The 20,937-nt window shown below is 37.0% G+C and overlaps 1 protein-coding gene across 9 annotated transcripts in view; it reads left to right on the forward strand.

Annotated features, from left to right (window-relative positions):
* The window catches only part of MYO9A (myosin IXA), a 283,068-nt gene that overhangs the window by 250,209 nt on the left and 11,922 nt on the right, over positions 1–20,937 (forward strand). The window lies entirely within an intron of this gene.

A 20,937-nucleotide genomic window follows, 5' to 3' on the forward strand; every position in this document is an offset into this window, starting at 1 on the left:
TATCTCATTTGTAGTTTTGATTTCCATTTCCCTGATGATAAGTGATGATGAGCATCTTCTCATTAGTCTGTTGGCCATCTAGTTCTTCTTTGAAGAAATGTCTCTTCATGTCTTCTTCCCATTTCTTAATTGGATTCTTTGTTTTTTAGGTGTTGAGTTGTACTAAGTTCTTTTTTTTATTTGTGTAGGATATATATATATATATATATATATATATTGGATACTAACCCTTTATCACATATATCATTTGCAAGTATTTCCTCCCATTTCATAGGTTGCCTTTTAGTTTTATTGTTTACTCCACCATGCAGAAGCTTTTTATTTTGATGAAGTTCCAATAGTTTATATTTGCTTTTGTTTCCCTTGCCACAGGAGACATACCCAGAAAGAAGTTACTATGGCTAATGTCAGAGAGGTTTATTGTCCGTGCTCTCTTCCAGGATTTTTATGGTTTCAGGTCTCACATTTAGGTTTTCAGACCATTTTGAATTTATTTTTGTGTATGGTGTAGGAAAGTGGTCCAGTTTCATTATTTTGCATGTTGCTGCCTAGTTTTCCCAACACCATTTGTTGAAGAGACTATCTTTTTCCCACTTTATATTATTTCCTATTTCATTGAACATTAATTGACCATATAATTATGGCTTTTTTCTGGATTTTCTGTTCTGTTCTATTGATTTATGTGTCTGTTTTTGTAATAGTAACATACTTTTTGATTACTATAGCTCTGTACTATGACTTGAAATCAGACTTGTGATGCCTTCTGCTTTTCTTTTCTTTTTCAGGATTGCTTTGGCTATTCAGAGTCTTTTTGCTTCCATACAAATTGTAGGATTGTTTGTTGTAGTTCTGTGAAAAATGCTGTTGGTATTTTGGTAGGGATTGCATTAAATGTGTAGGTTGCTTTGGGTATTGTAGACATTTTAACAATATTCTTAAAATCCATGAGCATGGAATATCTTTCCATTTCTTTCATCAGTGTTTTATAATTTTCATAGTACAGGATCTTTTACATCTTTGGTTAGGTTTATTCTTAGGTATCTTACTATTTTTGGTGCAGTTGTTAATGGGATTGTTTTCTTAATGTCTCTTTCTGCTCTATTATTGGTTTATGGAAATGCAACAGATTTCTGTACATTGATTTTTGTATCCTGTGACTTTACTTGACTTTATCAGTTCTAGCAGTTTTTTGGTGGCATATTTAGGGTTTTCTTTATTTAGTATTATGTCATCTGCAAATAGTGACAGTTACTTCTTCTTTACCAATTTGGATACCTTTTATATATTTTTGTTGTCTGATTGCTGTGGCTAGCTAGGACTTCCATTACTTTTTTTGAATAAAAGTGGTGAACAGTGGACATCCTTCCCTTGTTTCTGATCATAGGGGAAATGCTCTCCGTTTTTCCCCATTAAGTATAATGTTAGCTGTGGGTTTTTCATATATGGCCTTTCTTGAGTTGAGGTTTATACCCACTAAACCTACTTTGTTGAGGGTTTTTCTCATTAGTGGATGTTGTACTTTGTCAGATGCTCTTTCTGCATCTATTGAAATGGTCATACAGTTCTTATCCTTCTCTCAGTGATATGATTTGTCATATTGATTGATTTGTGAATATTGAACCACCCTTGGAACCCAGGAATAAATCCCATGTGATTGTGGTGAGTGATTTTCTTGATGTATTGTTGGATTTTGTTTGCCAGTATCTTGTTGAGGATTTTTGCATCTGTGTTCATCAGAGAAATTGGCCTGTAGTTCTTTTTTTTTTAGTGGTGTCTTTATCTGGTTTTGGTATCAGGGTAATGCTGGTCTCATAGAATAAATTTAGAATTTTTCTTTCCCTTTTCTGTTTTTTGGAATGGTTTGAGAAGAATAGATACGAACTATTATTTAAATGTTTGGTAGAATTTGCCTGTGAATTCTGTGAAGCCATCTGGTCCCAGACTTGCTTTGTCAAGAGTTTTTTTTTGTATTACTGATTCGGTTTCTTTGCTGGTAATTGGTGTGTTCAAATTTTCTGTTTCTTGCTGTTTCAGTTTTTGTAGGTTACGTGTTTCTAGGAACTTATCCATTTCTTTTAGGTTGCCCAATTTGTTGGCATATAGTTTTTCATAATTTTTTCTTACAATCCTTTGTATTTCTCTGGTGTTGGTTGTTATTTCTCCTCTCTCATTTGTGATTTATTTATTTGAGTCCTTTCTCTTTTTTTTTCTTGGTAAGTCTAGCTAGAGTTTTATCAGGTTTATTGATTTTTTTTTTTCCCCAAAGAACCAACTCCTGGTTTCATCCATCCTATTTTTTTAGTTTCTTTATCAGTTATTTCTGCTCTAATCTTTATTATTTCCTTCCTGTTGCTTATTTTAGGTTTTGTTTGTTCTTTTTCTAGTTCCTTTAGGTATAGGTTAGGTTGTTTGAGATTTTTCTTTTTCTTGCTTCTTGAGATAGGCCTGTTTTGCTATAAAATGTCCCCCTTGGGACCCCTGGGTGGCTCAGTTGGTTGAGCAGCTGCCTTCGGCTCAGGTCATGATCCCAGCGTCCTGGGATCGAGTCCCACATCGGGCTCCTTGCTTGGCAGCGAGCCTGCTTCTCCCTCTGCCTCTGCCTGCCACTCTGTCTGCCTGTGCTCACTCTCGCTTCTCTCTCTATGACAAATAAATAAATAAAATCTTTAAAAATAAATAAATAAATAAAAATAAAATGTCCCCCTTAAAACCACTTTTGGTGGGGCGCCCGGGTGGCTCAGTGGGTTAAGCCTCTGCCTTCGGCTCAGGTCATGGTCTCAGGTCCTGGGATCAAACCCCGCATCGGGCTCTCTGCTCAGCAGGGAGCCTGTTTCCCTTCCTCTCTCTCTCTGCCTGCCTCTCTGCCTACTTGTGATCTCTGTCTGTCAAATAAATAAATAAAATCTTTAAAAAAAAAAAAAAACCACTTTTGATGCATCCCAAAGGTTTTCTTTATTTTTCCCCCATCTCCAGACATTTTATTTTTTTTATCCCAAAGGTTTTGAACTATTTTGTTTTCACTTCCATCTGTTGCCATGTACTTTTTAATTTATTTTTTATTCTAATTTTCTTTTATTTCCTTGTGGACCAATTCATTGTTTAGTAGTATGTTATTTAACCTCCACATAGTTGGTCTTCCCAGGTTTTTTCTTATGATTAATTTCAGTTTTATTTGTGTTCAGAAAAGATGCATGGTATGACTTAAGTCTTTCTTAATTTGTTGAGGATTTTTTTTTTTTAGGTTTTTATTTAAATTAATCCTGTTAGCTAACAGGATGGTGCGATATTAGTTTCAGGTGTATGATATAACATTTCAGCACTTCCATTTAAACTAGTGCTAATCACAGTAAGTACACTTGATGAGGCTTGTTTTGTGTGGCTAATATGTAATCTATTCTGAAGAATGTACCATGTGTACTTAAAAAGAATGTATATTCTTCTGTTTTTGAATGGAGTATTCTGAATATATGTTAAATCCATTTGTTCTGGTGTGTCATTCAAAGCCTTTATTTCCTTGTTTTTCTATTTTAGGTGATCTGTCCATTGATGTAAGTGGGGTGTTAAAGTCCCCTACTATTACTGTATTAGTATCTATTAATTCCTTTATGTTTATAAAATAAATCAAAAAAATTCCTTTAGGTTTATTATTCTCTGCTTTATGTATTTGGGTGCTCCTCTGTTTGGTGCATAAATATTTACAGTTGTTTTATCTTCTCTTTGGATTGTCCCCTTTATTATTATATAGTGTCCTTCTTTGTCTCTTGTTACTGTCTTTGTTTTAAAGTCTGTTTGCCTGTTATAAGTATTGCTGCTACTTTTGACATCCATTTGCACAATAGATGTTTCTCCATCCCCTCACTTTCAATCTGCTTGTATCTTTAGGTCTAGAATGAGTTTCTTGTAGGCAGTATAGAGATGAGCTTTGTGGTTTTTTGTACATTCCCTCACCCTATGTCTTTTGAATGGAGCATTTAGTCCATTTACATTCAAAGTAATTATTAATAGGTGTGTATATATTGTCATCTTATTAATTGTTTAGTGGTTATTTCTGAAGTCTTTCCTTAGTCTTCTGATCCTTGTGTCTGTCTGTCTGTCTCTCTCTTTCTCATGATTTGCTGATTTTTAGTAATATATTTGGATTTATTTCTCTTTATTCTTTGCATGTTTATTAGTTGTTTTTGATTTGTCATTACTGTTCGGTTTGTATATAACCTCTTCTGCATATAAGTTGATGGTTGTTAAAGTTTGAACCCATTCTTTACTCTTCTCCATGTTTTAGGCATATGGTGTCATATTTTACATCCTTTTGTTTTATGAGATCCTTGACTGATTTTTTTAAAGAAATGTTCATTTTTACTACTTTTGTGTTTCTTGCCTTCATACTGTCTTTTTTGTCTTTCCTTTCCACTCACAGCATCCCCTTTAATATTTCTTGTGGGGCTGGTTTAGTGGCCATGAACTCCTTTAGTTTTTGTTTGTCTGGGAAACTCTTTATTTCTCCTTCTATTCTCAATGACAGCCTTGCTGGATAAAGTATTCTTGGCTGCAGGTTTTTCCCATTCAGCACTTTGAATATATTATGCCACTCCTTTCTGGCTTGGAGTTTCTGGTGAAAAAGTCAATAATAGCCTTAGAAGGGTTTCCTTTGAATGTGACTAGCTCTTTTGTCTTGCTACTTCTTTTATATTTTTTCTTTATCATTATATTTTGCCATTTTAATTACAATATATCTTGGTGTAGATCTGCTTTAATTGATTTTGTAGGGGGTTCTCTGTGCCTCCTGGATCTGTATATCAGTTTTCTCCCCCAAATTAGTGAACTTTTCAGCTGTTATTTCTTCAAATAAATTGTGCACCCCCTTTTCTCTCTCTTTTTCTGGGACTCCTGAAATTATTACATTTGATAGAGTCGCTGATTTCCATAAGTCTATTCTTCTGTGTAATTTTTTTTCCTCTTTTGATCAGCTTGATTGCTTTACATTACTCTCTTTTTCTGGGTCATTAATTTGTTTCTCTGCTTCTTCCAGTCTTCTGTTCACTCCAACAAGTGTATTTCTCATTTCACTTCTTGAGCCCTATATCTCTGTATATTGTTCCTTATCTCTGGGTTAATGGTCTCACTGATGTTCTCCATTCTTTTCTCAAGTCCGGTGAGTGTCCTTATGATCATTGCTTTAAATTCTCCCAAGGGGTACCTGGGTAGGTCAGCAAGTTAAGAACCCTTCTCTTGATCTCACAGTTGTGAGCTCAAGCCCTGTGTCGGTGTTTGAGCCCAGTGTGGAGCCTACCTAAAAAAAATAAAAATAAATTCTCCATCAAGCATGTTACTTACATCTGCTTCACTTAGATCTCTGGCAGTGGCCTTGTCCTGTTTTTTCGTTTGGACAAATTCTTCTGTCTTCTCATTTGTCTAAGTTTCTGTGGCTGTTTCCGTGCATTAGGAAGATCAGCTATATCTCCTAGTCTTAAGGGTGGGTAATGGCTTTATAAGGAAGAGGTCCTTTAGTGCCCTGCAGTATAGTGTACTGTGTTCCCCAGGACCTGGTACCTCCAGGAGCATCACCAGTGTTTGCTGCATGTACTCTTCTTATGTGGTCCATGACCTGAATATGGTATGTTTTAACTAGGTGTGTTCTGGTCTGCTTATGAAATGAGATGTGTAGCCACCACCACTGGAACCAAAGTGTTGCAAAACTCCCGGGTCAGGAGATGCAGTATTTTTAGGGGTTTGGGTCAATGTTCTGGGGGAAGAGGCCTGCTGTGCTGGGACTGAGGCAGATGTGACTAGGAAGGGTAGTCCCTCTAGAGCATGGAATGCGGGGACAGGGTAGAGGGAATTTGGTGTAAACAAGTTAGATAGCAAGTGTCCGTGCCGTGCTGGTTCCTGCAAGTTGCCCTATGCTTATGCTGAGGGGTAGAGGAGGCAAATGTCATCTGCCAGTCCCTTTGTTCCTAGAGGAGTCTCTGTGAGATCATTGCTCCTGTAAGACATGATCAGAAATGAACAACTAACCTCCCCACTGTATACCCTAGGCACTCTTCAGATTGCTCTCCCCACTTCGTGTTCATGGGCTGTTTGCCCTGCCTTTCCTCCACGTATACCCCCAGTGCTGTTCCACAGGCAAGTGTGAACTCTCAGAACTCAGTGCTTTCTCTTTCTAGGCCTTCTTTTTCTATGCACTCTCTTGTGTGTTAGTCTGTCTCAGCCTTCTTCACGACCTCCGATCCTCCCCACTGTGGTAGCCACAATCTGCTTCTCTCCCTAGCTGTGTTTCCCACACTTCCTAACTCCTGCAGTGTGGCCTCTTCTCTTCCTGTGAAATTTGTTCTTGCAGTCTTTAGGTCATCTTCTGGGGTATTTAGGATGATTTGGTAGTTGTCTAGTTGTATTTGTGGGATGAAGCAAGCCTAGGGTCCTTCTACTCTGCTGCCATTTTCCCCCAATGTCAAGGAAAGTTTTGTAGCCCTTTACCTACAAATGTGATCTCAGTAAAAATAGCAAAATAAGGGGCGCCTGGGTGGCTCAGTGGGTTAAAGCCTCTGCCTTCCGCTCAGGTCATGATCTCAGGGTCCTGGGATCGAGCCCCGCATCGGGCTCTCTGCTCAGCAGGGAACCTGCTTCCTCCTCTCTCTCTCTCTGACTGCCACTCTGCTTACTTGTGGTCTCTGTCTGTCAAATAAATAAATAAAATCTTAAAAAAAAATAGCAAAGTAACACATGGGGGGACTCTTGGCAAGTTGATACTAGAATTCATTATGAAGAAAATGAAAATTTGGAAAATCCTTTAAAAGAAAAAGAAAGGATTATAAAACATTTAAGTGAGTGGCATTTAAAAGTATATTATCCAATAAATGGTGAAGGAAAAATGGATAGCCATGTAGAGAAAAAACAAGAATTAAGATCCAGGTGAATCAAACACTAAAAAATAGGGACGCCTGAGTGGCTCAGTTGGTTGAGCTGCTGCCTTTGGCTAGGGAATGACCCTAGCCAAAGGCAGCAGCTCAACCAACTGAGCCACTCAGGCGTCCCTATTTTTTCCCGGGATCCTGGGTCTGAGTCCCGCATCGGTGGGGGAGTGGGGGGTGGGTTCCTTGCTCAGCGGGGAGCCTGCTTCTCTCTCTGCCTCTGCCTGCTGCTCTGCCTGCTTGCGTTCTCCCTCTCTCTCTCTCTCTCTGACAAATAAATAAATAAAATGTTAAAAAAAAAAAAAACTAAAAATACAAAATGAAAGTATTAGAAGTATATAGTCCAGGCATTCTAGCTTTTCAGAGCTCTCATTGCCCTGCATCCTGCAGTCACTCAAGCATCCCTGTCTTCACCGGCACAGTGCCAAAATATCCAAGAGGAAGCTTAGGTTAGCTGAAAGGGCAGTTATGGAAGAGCCCAAGAGGAAATCAGCAAGGTGGTCAACTAAAACCTTTTTCTACACAAGTTGAAACCAAGCTATGAAAAGTGGCAATAAAGGATCAGTCTTTAGGGGAAAAAAAGGAAACAAAAGAGAAAGGAGGAGCAAAAGGTAAATAGCTTGAACTGTCTACTAACCAAGAAACTACTATCTTTTGGAAAACAGAGAAACTGGGACTAAGTGTGATTAAATTGATACCACTTACCAGATCAGTGATCCCTGTATTACACTTCCTGTTTAATCTGGAAGAATTTTTTTTTTTATCACTGTCCTGTATATGTGACTTATTTTAAAGCTCTAAAAAACATGTGTCTTGTTTTTTTTTTTCCTTTTATTCCCCCAGCTTTATTGAGCTATAATTGACATATAACATTGTATAAATTTAAGATTACAATGTGATGCGCTGATGATATATGTATATATCACAAAACGATTACCACAATACAATTAGTTAGCACATCCATCACCCTACATAGTTACTTTTACTTTTTTGATGGTGAGAACATTTAATATCTACTCCCTTAGCAACTTTCAAATATACGATATAGTAACTATAGTCAGCATGTTGTACATTATATCCCCATAATTTATTCATCTTATAACTGGAAATTTTTACCCTTTGACCACTATCATCCATTTCCCCTATATCCCCACCCCAGCCCCCGCAACCATCAATCAGTCTACTCTGTTTCTGTGAGTTTGGTGAAAATTACATTTTTAAGAAGCCAAGCGTCTGACTAGGGCTGTGTATTTTCAAAACACGAATCTGAAGAAGGATTTGCATGCAAAATATTCAAATAACTAGGAAAATTCCACAATAAGAAAACAAGCTCTCCAAATTAAGATAAATAGAGCAATATGAGTAGATACCTTACCAAATAATATACATAAATGGGAAATAAGCATGTGTAAATTGCTCAATTTGAGGAATTAGTGGAAAATGATATGCACTGTGCATTAAGGAAAAGCAAAGTCAAACACCAGGGACATACTCTCTCCATCCATTAGAAGGCTAAATACCAAAACTGACAATACCAGTTGCTGTTGAGGATGTGGGACAAAAAATCTCATTCATTACTGATGAGATTACAAATGGTACAACCTCTTAAGAAGACATCTTTCCAGATTCTTTTGAAGCTAAGCATAGTGTCACCATATGCTATAGCATCTGTGCCCTCGGTGCATTTACCCAACTGATGTGAAAAACATACATCCACATAAAGACCACTAAGAACACAAACACAGCAGATGTATGAAAAGAAGAGGGGAATCCCATTTCCATTTTGAAAGTGTGAAATCAAGTGCTACTTTGATTTTTCTGTACAAACGAGTCATGGTGAACATTGAGTAATGCATAGATTATTGAATCAATACACTTGATACACTTTCAATACACTTGAAACTAATACAAAATTGTATGTCAGTTATACTTCAAAAATAAAAAATATATCGTGTAAGAGGGTTTCCCTTTCTCCACAACCTTGCCAACACCTGTTGTTTCCTGTGTTGTTAGTTCTAGCGTTCTGAAAGGTGTGAGGTGATATATCATTGTGGTTTTGATTTGCGTTTCCCTGATGATGAGTGATGTTAAGCATCTTTTCATGTGTCTGTTAGCCATCTGTATGTCTTCTTTGGGAAAATGTCTATGTCTCCTGCCCATTTTTTAACAAGATTATTTGGGTTTTGGGTGTTGAGTTTTTTAGAAAAAGTTCCTCGTACATTTTGGTTATTAACCCTTTATCAGATAGTCATTTGCAGATATCTTCTCCCATTCCATGGGTTGCCTTTTAGTTTTGTTGATTGTTTCCTTCGCTATACAAAAGCATTTTATTTTGATGAAGTCCAGTAGTTCATTTTTGCTTTTGTTTCCCTTGCCTCAGGAGACATGTCTAGTAAGAAGTTGCTATGGCTGATGTTAAAGAGGTTGCTGCCTGTGTCATCTAGGTCTTTTACCCATTTTGAATTTATTTTTGCATATGGTGTAAGAAAGTAGTCTAGTTTCATTTTCATTCTTTTGTATGTTTCTGTCCAGTTTTCCCAACACCATTTGTTGAGGAAACACTCTCTTTTCCATCAGATATTTTTTCCTGCTTTGTCAAATATTAGTAGACCATATAGGTGTGGGTTCATTTCTGGATTTTCTGTTCTATTCTGTTGATCTATGTGTCTGTTTTGTACCAGTACCATATTGTCTTGGTCACTGCAGCTTTGTAATATGACTTGAAGTCTGGAATTGTGATGCCTCCAGCTTTGCTTTTCTTTTTCAAGATTGCTTTGGCTATTTGGGGTCCTTTGTGGTTCTGTACAAATTTTAGGACTGTTTGTTCTAGCTCTGTGAAAAATTCTGTTGGTATTTTGGTAGGGATTGAATTAAATGTGTAGATTGCTTTGGGTAATATAAACATTTTAACAATATTCTTAGAATCCACGCACATCAAATGTTTTTCCATTTCTATGTGTCACCTTCAGTTTCTTTCATTAGTGTTTTATACTGTTGGTGGGAGTGCAAACTGGTGTAGCCATTCTGGGAAACAATATGGAGGTTCCTCAAAAAGTCGAGAATAGGGGTACCCAATGATCCAATAATTGTAGTACTAAGTATTTACCCAAAGGATACAAAAATATTAATTCAAAGGGACACATACACCTTGATATTTATAGCAGCATTATCTACGATAGCCAAATTACTGAAAGAGCCCAAATGTTTATCAGCTAATGAATGGATAAAGAGCATGTGGTGTGGGGCACCTGGGTGGCTGAGTGGGTTAAAGCCTCTGCCTTCAGCTCAGGTCATGATCCCAGGGTCCTGGGATCGAGCCCCGCATCGGGCTCTCTGCTCAGCAGGGAGCCTGCTTCTCCCTCTCTCTCTGCCTGCCTCTCTGCCTACTTGTGATTTCTGTCTGTCAAATAAATAAATGAAGTCTTTAAAAAAAAAAAAAAAAAGGGGGCGCCTGGGTGGCTCAGTGGGTTAAGCCGCTGCCTTCAGCTCAGGTCATGATCTCAGAGTCCTGGGATCGAGCCCCGCATCGGGCTCTCTGCTCATCAGGGAGCCTGCTTCCTCCTCTCTCTCTGCCTGCCTCTCTGCCTGCTTGTGATCTCTCTGTCAAATAAATAAATAAAATCTTTAAAAAAAAAAAAAAAAAAAAGCATGTGGTGTGTCATATACACACACAATGGAATATTACTCCGCCATAAAAAAGAATGCAGTCTTGCTATTTGCAATACATAGGTGGAGCTAGAGAGTATTATGCTAAGTAAAATAAGTCAGAGAAAGACAAGTACCATATGATTTCACTCATATGTGGATTTTAAGAAACAAAGCAAATGATCTTAGGGGTGAGAGAGGCAAACAAACCAAGAAACAGACTCTATAACACAATTGATACATACTGGAGAGGAGGTGGCAGGGAGGGGCGGGGGGGACTGAATAGGTGATGGGTGTTAAGGAGGGTACTTGTCATGAGCACCAGGTGTTTGAATGTAAGAGATGAATCACTAAATTCTACACCTGAAACTATATTACACTGTATGTTAATTGGGATATGAATAAAAACTTGGGGAAAAAATAAAATATATGTTTTTTTAAAAAATTGAAGATAGTTAACTCTCCATAATGTCTTTTTTTTTTTAAAGATTTTATTTATTTATTTGACAGACAGAGATCACAAGTAGGCAGAGAGACAGGCAGAGAGAGAGGAGGAAGCAGGCTCCCTGCTGAGCAGAGAGCCCGATGTGGGCTCGATCCCAAGACCCTGAGATCATGACCTGAGCCGAAGGCAGAGGCTTAACCCTCTGAGCCACCCAGGCGCCAACTCTCCATAATGTCTTAAACTGCTCCCTGATCTATGAGAATTGTGTGTTATCTGTGACATCTTTGGTAGTCATAGTCCAGCTTTTCCTAGTAACTTGGATTGGAAATCTGAATATTATGTATGATATTGAAACCTGGATTAGTCAGACTTCATGTCTGCACTTACCAACATTTGCAGATAATTAGAGTTGATATCTTGATTTTAGGAATAATTTATCTCTGAAGTTTAAGCTGGAAAATCATTGAATTATATTCTCAGAAAGGACTAGAATTTGACTTTATATTTGGTATTTGCCTGAAGAATTAGGTATAAATCATTCATAAAGTGTGTGATCAATCCAAACCAATAAAATCCCTATTATAATAGAAAAATATACTGTAATCATGGAGTAGAGAAGGTTTTTCTATTATACAAAACCATTAAAAAGAAAAGTTGGTAAGTTCATCACCATAGATACAAAGTATTACTGTATGATAGAAATGACCATAAGCAAGGCAAAAGGAAAATGTTACATCCTATGAAAATATCTACAACTCGTATCACAAGGTCTAATTTTCCCTAAATTAATAGGAGAAACTCCTTTAAATAAGTAGGGAGAGACCTCCTACCTAGTGAAAATGAACAAAGGATTCACCAACCACTGCTCAACATGTTAACTCTTGACTCTTCAGAGAGTCCATGAGGTCAAATGTATTTTTATTATAATGCCAAGAAAATATTTGCCCTTTTCACTCTGTTGACTTTTGCATAGAAAACCAATTATGGATAAAACCACTAAAAGAGAATATGTAAATGAACATTGGTCTGGAAAAGAAAAAGTTACATTAAAAAAAAAAAGTCATGCTGACTTTGGGGAAGCTTGAAAGTACAGAGAAGCGTAGAGAATAAAGGATATTATTCCACTCAAACTAGTGTTAATAATTTGGTGTGTTTGCAGATTTAAAAAAAAAACCCTACAATATACAAATTTATGTCCAGTTTTTAACACAACATTAGCAATTTTCCATTTCCATGTATCTAAAAGCTCTATGTAATCAACTTTAAAAAGTACTTCCTTCGACCTTGTAAGAGAACTGAGATGTAGGGGGTTCACCTTTTCCCTCATCTTTGTTTAATGCTGATTAGAACTCGGGCCTGAATAGCCTGTTTGATTTTCTTCACTCTCTTACATAATTCCGAGCTAACCCATGCTGAACTACTTAGTTGGCTAGATGATGATTATGAATGCTGAACAAAGGCAACTCTTCTATTGAATACTGGTTAGTGTGTAGTGGAATCAGTTCAGATTTTTCCAGCTCCCTGAGGTTTTTATATTACATATATTACATAATGTTTTAGTCATTTATTTGGCTTCATTAAAATAGTCAATATCAAGATGTCCTGAAATTTATGTGATTGTGATCCGTCATAATGGACATTCTGTGTTGATACTAACTCCAAATCCTGTTCCCTTCCTCAGTTCCACAGTGCCATCTTCTTCTGAGGCATCTTTTGCAGACTGATCTTCTATTTCAAAGGCCTTTTTCTTAATATATCGTCTGCTTTCTGAACTCAGAACTGAAAGTGGAATAGCAATCTTGTAATTCTCTTGATTTTCATCCTGCTGTGTGTTTTAGAATGCATGAATTTGGAAGGGTTAGCCTGAATGCCCTTGGAGCTGCCCTCCACTTCCACCTTTTTCAGGTGAAGCCTTTTCTTTTTTTTTTTTTTTCAGGTGAAACCTTTTTCAGGTGAAACCTTTCAGGTTTCTGTTTCTGAGATAGCATATCTTCCTTCTTTCTTCCCAAAATCAACTCAGAAATCTGTCAGTTTATTTTTCCATGCTGTTCGAAAGATATCGGCATACTGGCATAAATAGCTAACTTTGGAAAGGAACTCTTAAAATATCTTTTTTACTGTGAAGTACATATAGAAAAAGCACAGCAGCATACATACATATCTTAATGAATTATAAAGGAACTATCTAAATACCACCCTTGGGTCAAGAAATAGAACATTGCTAGCACCCCCAGAGGCTCTCCTCTTTCTCTTTCCAAACACAATCCCTTTTCCCTCCCAGCATAAGCAATAACCTGAGTTTTATGTTAATCACTTAGTCTGTTTTATTTGTTGTATGTATGTATGTATGTATCTCTGAACACTAGAGTTTTGTTTTACCTGTTTTGGGACTTTAAAAATGGAATAATCATGTAACTTGTTTTCTATTTGACTTAATTTACTCAGTGTTACGTGTGTAAGACTTATCCATATTCTTGTGGTTAGTTGTAGCTCATTGTCATTAACGTAGTATCGCAGTATACACATATACCACAATGTATCCATTCTAGTGTTGAAGGACTTTTGGCTTATGTTTTGGGGAATTATTAATAATGCTTCTGTGAACATTCTGATACATGGATTTTTGATGGACACATGCACATATTTTTGTTGACAATACATAGGAGTGGAATTACTGGGTCATAGATACATATATCATCAACGTTAGTTACATAATAGTGAACTTTTTTCCAACATGGTTGTACATACTAGCAGTGTATGAGGGAGGGTTCCCAGTTGTTCTACTCCACTACATATGTTGCCAGATTCCTTCATTTTAGCCATTTTAATGGGTGTGTCAGAGTGGTTTACTTTGCATTTTTATGCTGTGACTCTAATGTGCTTATTCCATAAGTGTATTGGCCGTTTGGCTGTCCTCTTTTGTGAAGGACCTGTTCACATCCCTGGCCCATTTTTCTAATTGGGTTGCCTGTTTTTGTTTGATTTGAAGTTCTTATGAATTCTGGTTACTCCTGTTTCAGATTTTTTTCTTCCACTCTTAAATGTATCTTTTTTTATGTTCAGTTAGCCACTGTATGTCATTAGTTTTTGATGTAGTGTTCAGTGATTCATTAGTTATTTATAACACCCAGTGCTCAACACAACATGTGCCTTCCTCAATACCCATCACCCTGTTTTAAAGGTATCTTTTGATTAGCAGAGGTTCTTAATTTTAATATAGTCTAATTTATCACTCTTTATTTTTAGGGTCATGTATAAGAATTTTTTTTACTACCCAAGGTTATAAAGATCATCTTTATTATCTTTTAAAAGCTTTATTGCTTTGTCTTTGATATTTAGGTATCCAGTACACCTGGAGACAGTTTTTGTATGTGATAAAATGAAGGCAGTGATCTTTGGTTTTTTTTGTTTTTTAAGATTTTATTTATTTGAGAAAGAGAGAACACAAGCAGGGGGAGGGGCACGGGGAGAGTGAGAAGCAGACTCCCTACTGAGCAGGGAGCTCAAAGCAGGGCTCAATCCCAGGACCTGGAGATCACGTCCTGAGCTGAAGGCAGACGCTTAACTGACTGAGCCACCCAGGTGCCCCTCCAGTTTATTATTATTATTTTTTTAAAGATTTTATTTATTCATTTGATAGAGATCACAAGTAGGCAGAGAGGCAGGCAGAGAGAAAGGGGGAAACAGGCTCCCTGCTGAGCAGAGAGCAGAGAGCCCGATGCGGGGCTCGATCCCAGGACCCTGGGATCATGACCTGAGCCAAAGGCAGAGGCTTTAACCCACCGAGCCACCCAGGCGCCCACAGTTTATTATTTTTAACAACTAAAACATTTAGAAAAGTTGCAAGACTAATACAATGAGTACCCATGTACCTTCACCTAGATACAACAAATGTTAATATTTTGTCATGTTTGCCTTTCTCTCGCTTTTTTTTTTCTGAACCACTTCAGAGTTTATGACAGTTTACCCCTAAATACCTCAGCATGTATATCATAAGATCAAAGGCATTTTATTTAACCACACCCAGTGTAGTTGACGATCAGGAAGTGTGACATTGACACAAGACTGTTATATAATACACAGTCTATATTAAAGTTTCAGCAAGTGTCCTCTATAGCGATTTTCTTTAAACCAATGTCCGTCAAGGACCATGCATTGCTTTTGGCTGTCAGGTGTGTAGTCTCTTCCCTTTACTCTTGAATGCTTCCCTCACCTTTTAGGCAGTAATCTTTATATTTTCACATGGATATCCAGTTTTTCCAGAACCATTTATTTAAAAAATACTCTTGGAGTGCCTGGGTGGCTCAGTCAATTAACCATCTGACTCCTTGATTTCAGCACAGGGTCGTCAGATCTAGCCCCACATTGGGCTCTGCACCTTGTCAGGAGGCTGCTTAAGATTATCTCCCTCTCTCACCCTCAAACTGCCTCCCCACCCCCGCTTGCTTGCTATCTTGCTCTAAAATAATAATAATAGGGGCGCCTGGGTGGCTCAATGGGGTAAGCTTCTGCCTTCGGCTTAGGTCATGATCCCAGGGTCCTAGGATCGAGCCCCGCATCGGGGTCCTTGCTCAGCAGGGAGCCTGCTTCCCCCTCTCTCTCTGCCTGCCTCTCTGGCCACTTGTGATCTCTCTCTCTCTCTCTCTCAAATAAATAAATAAAACCTTTAAAAATATAAAAATAAAATAATAATATAACTAAAAAATTCTTTCCATAGTGTCATGAAGTTCCCCTTTTATTATAAATCAAGAGTCTATATGTGCATTGATCTGTTTCTATGCTGTTTTGACTTTGTACCAATACCAGGTTTTTTAATTAATACAACATTCTAAAAATAATCTGCTGGAACAAATCATCCTACCCTCTTCTTCAATCGTGTTTGATTATTCTTGGCTCTTTATGAATCGGCTTCACAAAAAGTCTCTGGGGATTTTTATTGAGATTCCTTTGAACTAATAGATTGCTTTAGGGAGAATTGACATGTTACAATATCGTTCCCATCCATGAACATGATTTCTCTCTCCATCTAGACCAGTTCCTCTCAAAAACGTTTTAAAGTTTTGTTTGTAGTGACGTTACACATTTTTTCTCCTTGTCGGACCTTTTTCAACTCACTTTCTTTAGATTTTCTACCTCTACAGGCAATATGTTTTCATGAATAATGATAGCTTCCTTTGTCTTTTACAGTCTTTTTGCTTTTTATTTCTCTTTCTACATCAGCTAGAACCTCCAGTATCCTATAGAAAGGAAGTGCTGATAGGGATCATTCTTGGCATGTTTCCAGTCTCAGTGGGCAAGCTTCAGTCTTCTACCACAAAGTTAGTGATGTTTGCTATAGAATTTTTGTAGATGCTTCTAAGTGGGGTTCCCTTTTATTCCTGTTTTTTTTTAAGAGTTGTTACTAGATTATTATGTTGAATTGTATAAATTGCTGTTACTGTATGTATTTTATTGACACACACCACACAGTGCATTTCTAATGTTAAACCATAATTTACATATTACCGCAATAAATCAACTAGTCTTACAGTAATATCCTTCTTATATATTGCTTGAATAGGTTTATAGTATGTTTTTAGGATTTTTACACCTGTGGTAATGACTAAAATTATAATAGTGCTTTTAATATCCTTGTTATGTCTTGATATCAAGGGAATGCTGGCCTCTGAAAATGAGTTGGGTAAGCATTCTTTTTAAAAAAAAAACTTTTGTGGAAGAATTTGTCTTCTTGTTTGCTAGTAAAATCATCTGGGCCTGTAGTTTTCTTTCTGGAAAAGTTTTAAATTATAGATTGAATTTATAAGATTTTTCACATTTTTAAATTTATTCTTTGACAGTATTAATTACTTGGATTTTTATAGAAATTCTCCAATTCATATAAACTTTCAGATTTACTGACATAAAGTTGTTCATAGTAGCTTCTTAACTTTTTTTTTTTTTTAAAGATTTTATTTATTTATTTGTCAGAGAGAGAGAGGGAGAGAGAGCAAGCATAGGCAGACAGAATGGAAGGCAGAGGCAGAGGGAGAAGCAGGCTCCCTGATGAGCAAGGAGCCCGATGTGGGACTCGATCCCAGGACGCTGGGATCATGACCTGAGCCGAAGGCAGCTGCTTAACCAACTGAGCCACCCAGGCGTCCCGCTTCTTAACTTTTTTATCTACAAGATTTATAGTAGTGTCCCTCTTTTCATTCCTGCCTTTGGTTATCTGAATTCTTAATTTTTCTTCATAGTCTTGCCAGGGTTTTAAACTTTTTATTAGTCTTTTTAAAAAGTTACATATTGGCTTTGATCCTCTTTTTTTCTAATGTTCACTTACTCTTATCTTTGTTTACTTTTTTCTCCTTTGGTCTACTTTGTTACTCTTTACCTAGTTTCCTGAAATTGGTGCTTATCTCTTTAATTTTTAGCCTTTCTTCTTTTCTAATGTATGCATGTAGGGCTGTAACTTTAGGGTAGGCAGTGTTAAAGTGTATCATATATTTTGATACTGTTGTTCAAAATAATTTCTAATTTCCATTGTGATTTCGTCTTTGTCCATGGATATTTTATTATTTTTTAAGATTTTATTTATTTATTTGTCAGAGAGAGAGAGCAAGTGAGAGCGCGTGTGCATGCATAAGCAGGCAAAGTGGCAGGCAGTGGCAGAGAGAGAAGCAGGCTCCTGCCGAGTAAGGAGCCGGATGCGGGACTCAATCTGGGACTCAATCCCAGGACCCTGGGATCATGACCTGAGCCAAAGGCAGTGGCTTAACCAACTGAGCCACCCAGGCGTCCCTGTCCATGGATATTTTAAAGTCTATTTCTTAATTTTTGAATGTATAGGAATTTTTAGTTTTCTCTTTGTGATGACACTACCAGGAAACTTATTTTAAGTTACTTTAAAGGTCAGGTAAATTTTTTTAACCCCTTGGAAATTTATTTTCTTACTGTATATGTTTTAAAGATTTTTATTTATTTATTTGACAGACTGAGATCACAAGTAGACAGAGAAAGAGGAAGGGAAGCAGGCTCCCTGCTGAGCAGAGAGCCAGATGCAGGGCTCGATCCCAGGACCCTGAGATCATGAGATCATGAGATCATGACCTGAGCCAAAGGCCCTGCGTACTGTATATGTTTTAAAATAAAGAATATTCTGGGCACCTGGGTGGCTCCGTGGGTTAAAGCCTCTGCCATCGGTTTAGGTCATGGTCCCAGGGTCTTGGGATCAAGACCCCACATCGGGCTCTCTGCTCAGCAGGGAGCCTGCTTCCCCCCCCCCCACCTACTTGTGATCTCTGTCTGTCAAATAAATAAAATCTTTAAAAAATATATTCTGAAGTTGTTAGATACTGAGTTTTTATATGTCTATTATGTCACTTAATGTATATCAAGTTGCTTTACTGGTTTGTGTATACACATTTATTTTTTTCTGTGGTAGTTATAGCATTGTCTGTTTCTTTGAGTATTTCTGTCAATATGTTACTTTAAACTTTCAGAAGCCATTTCTTAGGTCCTTCCAAATTTGGAAACCTACCTTCTTCATAATTTGAGCTTTTGTCATTGTGAAATATCCCTCTTCATCACAAATTAACACTTCTTACGTTAAAATTTACTTTGCCTGGAACTTATTTAGCTATACCAGTTTTCTTTTGATTAAACATGCTGGGTCTTTTATTCCCATCTTTTTACTTTCAGCTTTTGAAATTCTAAGGTTTTATATGTGCCCCTAATAAATTTCATATACTTGGGTTTTCTTTATTAAGACACTCTGACAGTCTTCAGATTTTAACAAGTGCATTTAATCTATTTACATTTAATGTAATCCCTAATATATTGGGATTTAAATCTACTATTTTATTTTGTGTGTTTTATTATTCCTACCTGATAACATGTTCCTTTTCTTTATTACCTTTTTGGGGTTTGTTTTTGTTTTTGTTGTGTTTTGTTTTGCCTTTTTCTTTTGATTACTTTTTATTCCATTTTTTCTTTTGTTAGTTGCAAGTTTTATACTTTTTTACTCTTTTTTAAATAGTTAACCTAAAGATTACAACATAAATCTATGACTATCAAAGTCTATTAATTTGTACTTTTATCTTCGATGATATAAGGACTTACATATGCTTCAGCTGTTATTATATTATATATTATATATGATGTAGTTGCTCTTGTTATTTTTAATTATCTGTATACTTTAAATCCGCACATTATTCTTATGTTTTTATGTGGGTCAGTATTCATTCAAAATTACTCATATATTTCTTTTCCTTGTTCTTCATTTATCACCCTGACTTCTCTTCATTTTTTATGTCCCTTAGTGCAATTGTATTGGTGATTGTATTTGTAATTGTATCTTAGTCTGTGTAAAAGTATCTTTATTTCAGCTTCATTCTTGAAGGTAGTTTTGCTTGGTGTAAAATTCTAGATTGGCAGTTTCTTTCCTTGCACCACTATAAAAATAGCATCTATTATATTTTGCTTTCCATTATTCTGTGGAAAAAGTAATCTTTGAACCAAATAGTTTATTTTTGTTGCATGTGTATATATAGTTTTCCATTTCATAACTCAGTTAACATTTTTTTTTGAGTATAGTTAACACACACAATATTACATTAGTTTCATGTGTACAACATAGTAATTCAACAAATATATGTTATGCAGTGCTATTGCGGGTAGTTACAGTGCCGCTGACTAGGTACCCTGTGCTGTACTTTCCAGCCCTGTGACTTATACATGCCATAACTGGAAGCCTGGATCTCCTACTTCCCTTAACTCATCCCTTTGCCCCCTTCCCTCTGGCAACCATTGGTTTGTTCTCTACATTTAACACTTTATTTATTTTTTTTTTTAAAGATTTTATTTATTTATTTCACAGAGAGAGATCACAAGTAGGCAGAGAGGCAGGCAGAGAGAGAGAGAGGAGGAAGCAGGTTCTCTGCCAAGCAGAGAGCCCGATGCGGGACTCGATCCCAGGACCCTGAGATCATGACCCGAGCCGAAGGCAGCGGCCCAACCCACTGAGCCACCCAGGTGCCCTGTTCTCTACATTGAAAAGATCTGATTCTGGGGCGCCTGGGTGGCTCAGTGGGTTAAGCCGCTGCCTTCGGCTCAGGTCATGATCCCAGGGTCTGGGTTCGAGCCCCACATCGGGCTTTCTGCTCAGCAGGGAGCCTGCTTCCTCCTCTCTCTCTGCCTGCCTCTCTGCTTACTTGTGATTTCTCTCTGTCAAATAAATAAATAAAATCTTTAAAAAAAAATAAAAAAATAAAAGATCTGATTCTTTTTGTTGATTCATTTGCTTTATTTTTTAGATTCCACATATAAGTGAAATCATGAATTTGTCTTTATCTGACTTCTTCACTTAGCAGGATACCTTCTGGTTCCATCCATGTTGTCACAAATGGCAAGATCTCATCCTTTTTTTTATGACTGAATATATTCCATTACTTTTTTATCCATTTATCAATCAGTGGACACTTGGGCTGCCTACGTAATTTGTGAATTAATGTTGCAATTAACATGAGGTTGCATATATCTTTTCAAATTAGTGTTTTCATTTTCTTTGAATGAATATCCAGTAGAGGAATGACTGGATCATATGGTTGTCCTACTTTTATGTTTTTGAGGAGCCTCCATACTGTTTTCCAAAGTGGCTGGACCAGTCTGCATTCCCACCATTGGTGTAAGAAGGTTCCTTTTTCTCCATAGCCTTGCCAATACTTGTTATTTCTTGTCTTTTTGATTCTAACCATTCTGACAGAAGCAAAATATCTCATTGTGGTTTCGATTTGCATTTTCCTGATGATGCGTGATCTTGAGTATTTTTTCACGTGTCTGTAGGCCATCTGTAGATCTTCTTTAGAAAAATGTCCATTCAGGTCCTCTGTCCATTTTTTAATTGGGGTGTTTGTGGTTTTTTTGGTTTTGAGTTGTATAAGCTCCTTATATACTTTGCATATTAAC

Source organism: Lutra lutra, chromosome 7 (assembly GCF_902655055.1).
Source record: "Lutra lutra chromosome 7, mLutLut1.2, whole genome shotgun sequence".
In the NCBI taxonomy this organism is placed as follows: domain Eukaryota; kingdom Metazoa; phylum Chordata; class Mammalia; order Carnivora; family Mustelidae; genus Lutra; species Lutra lutra.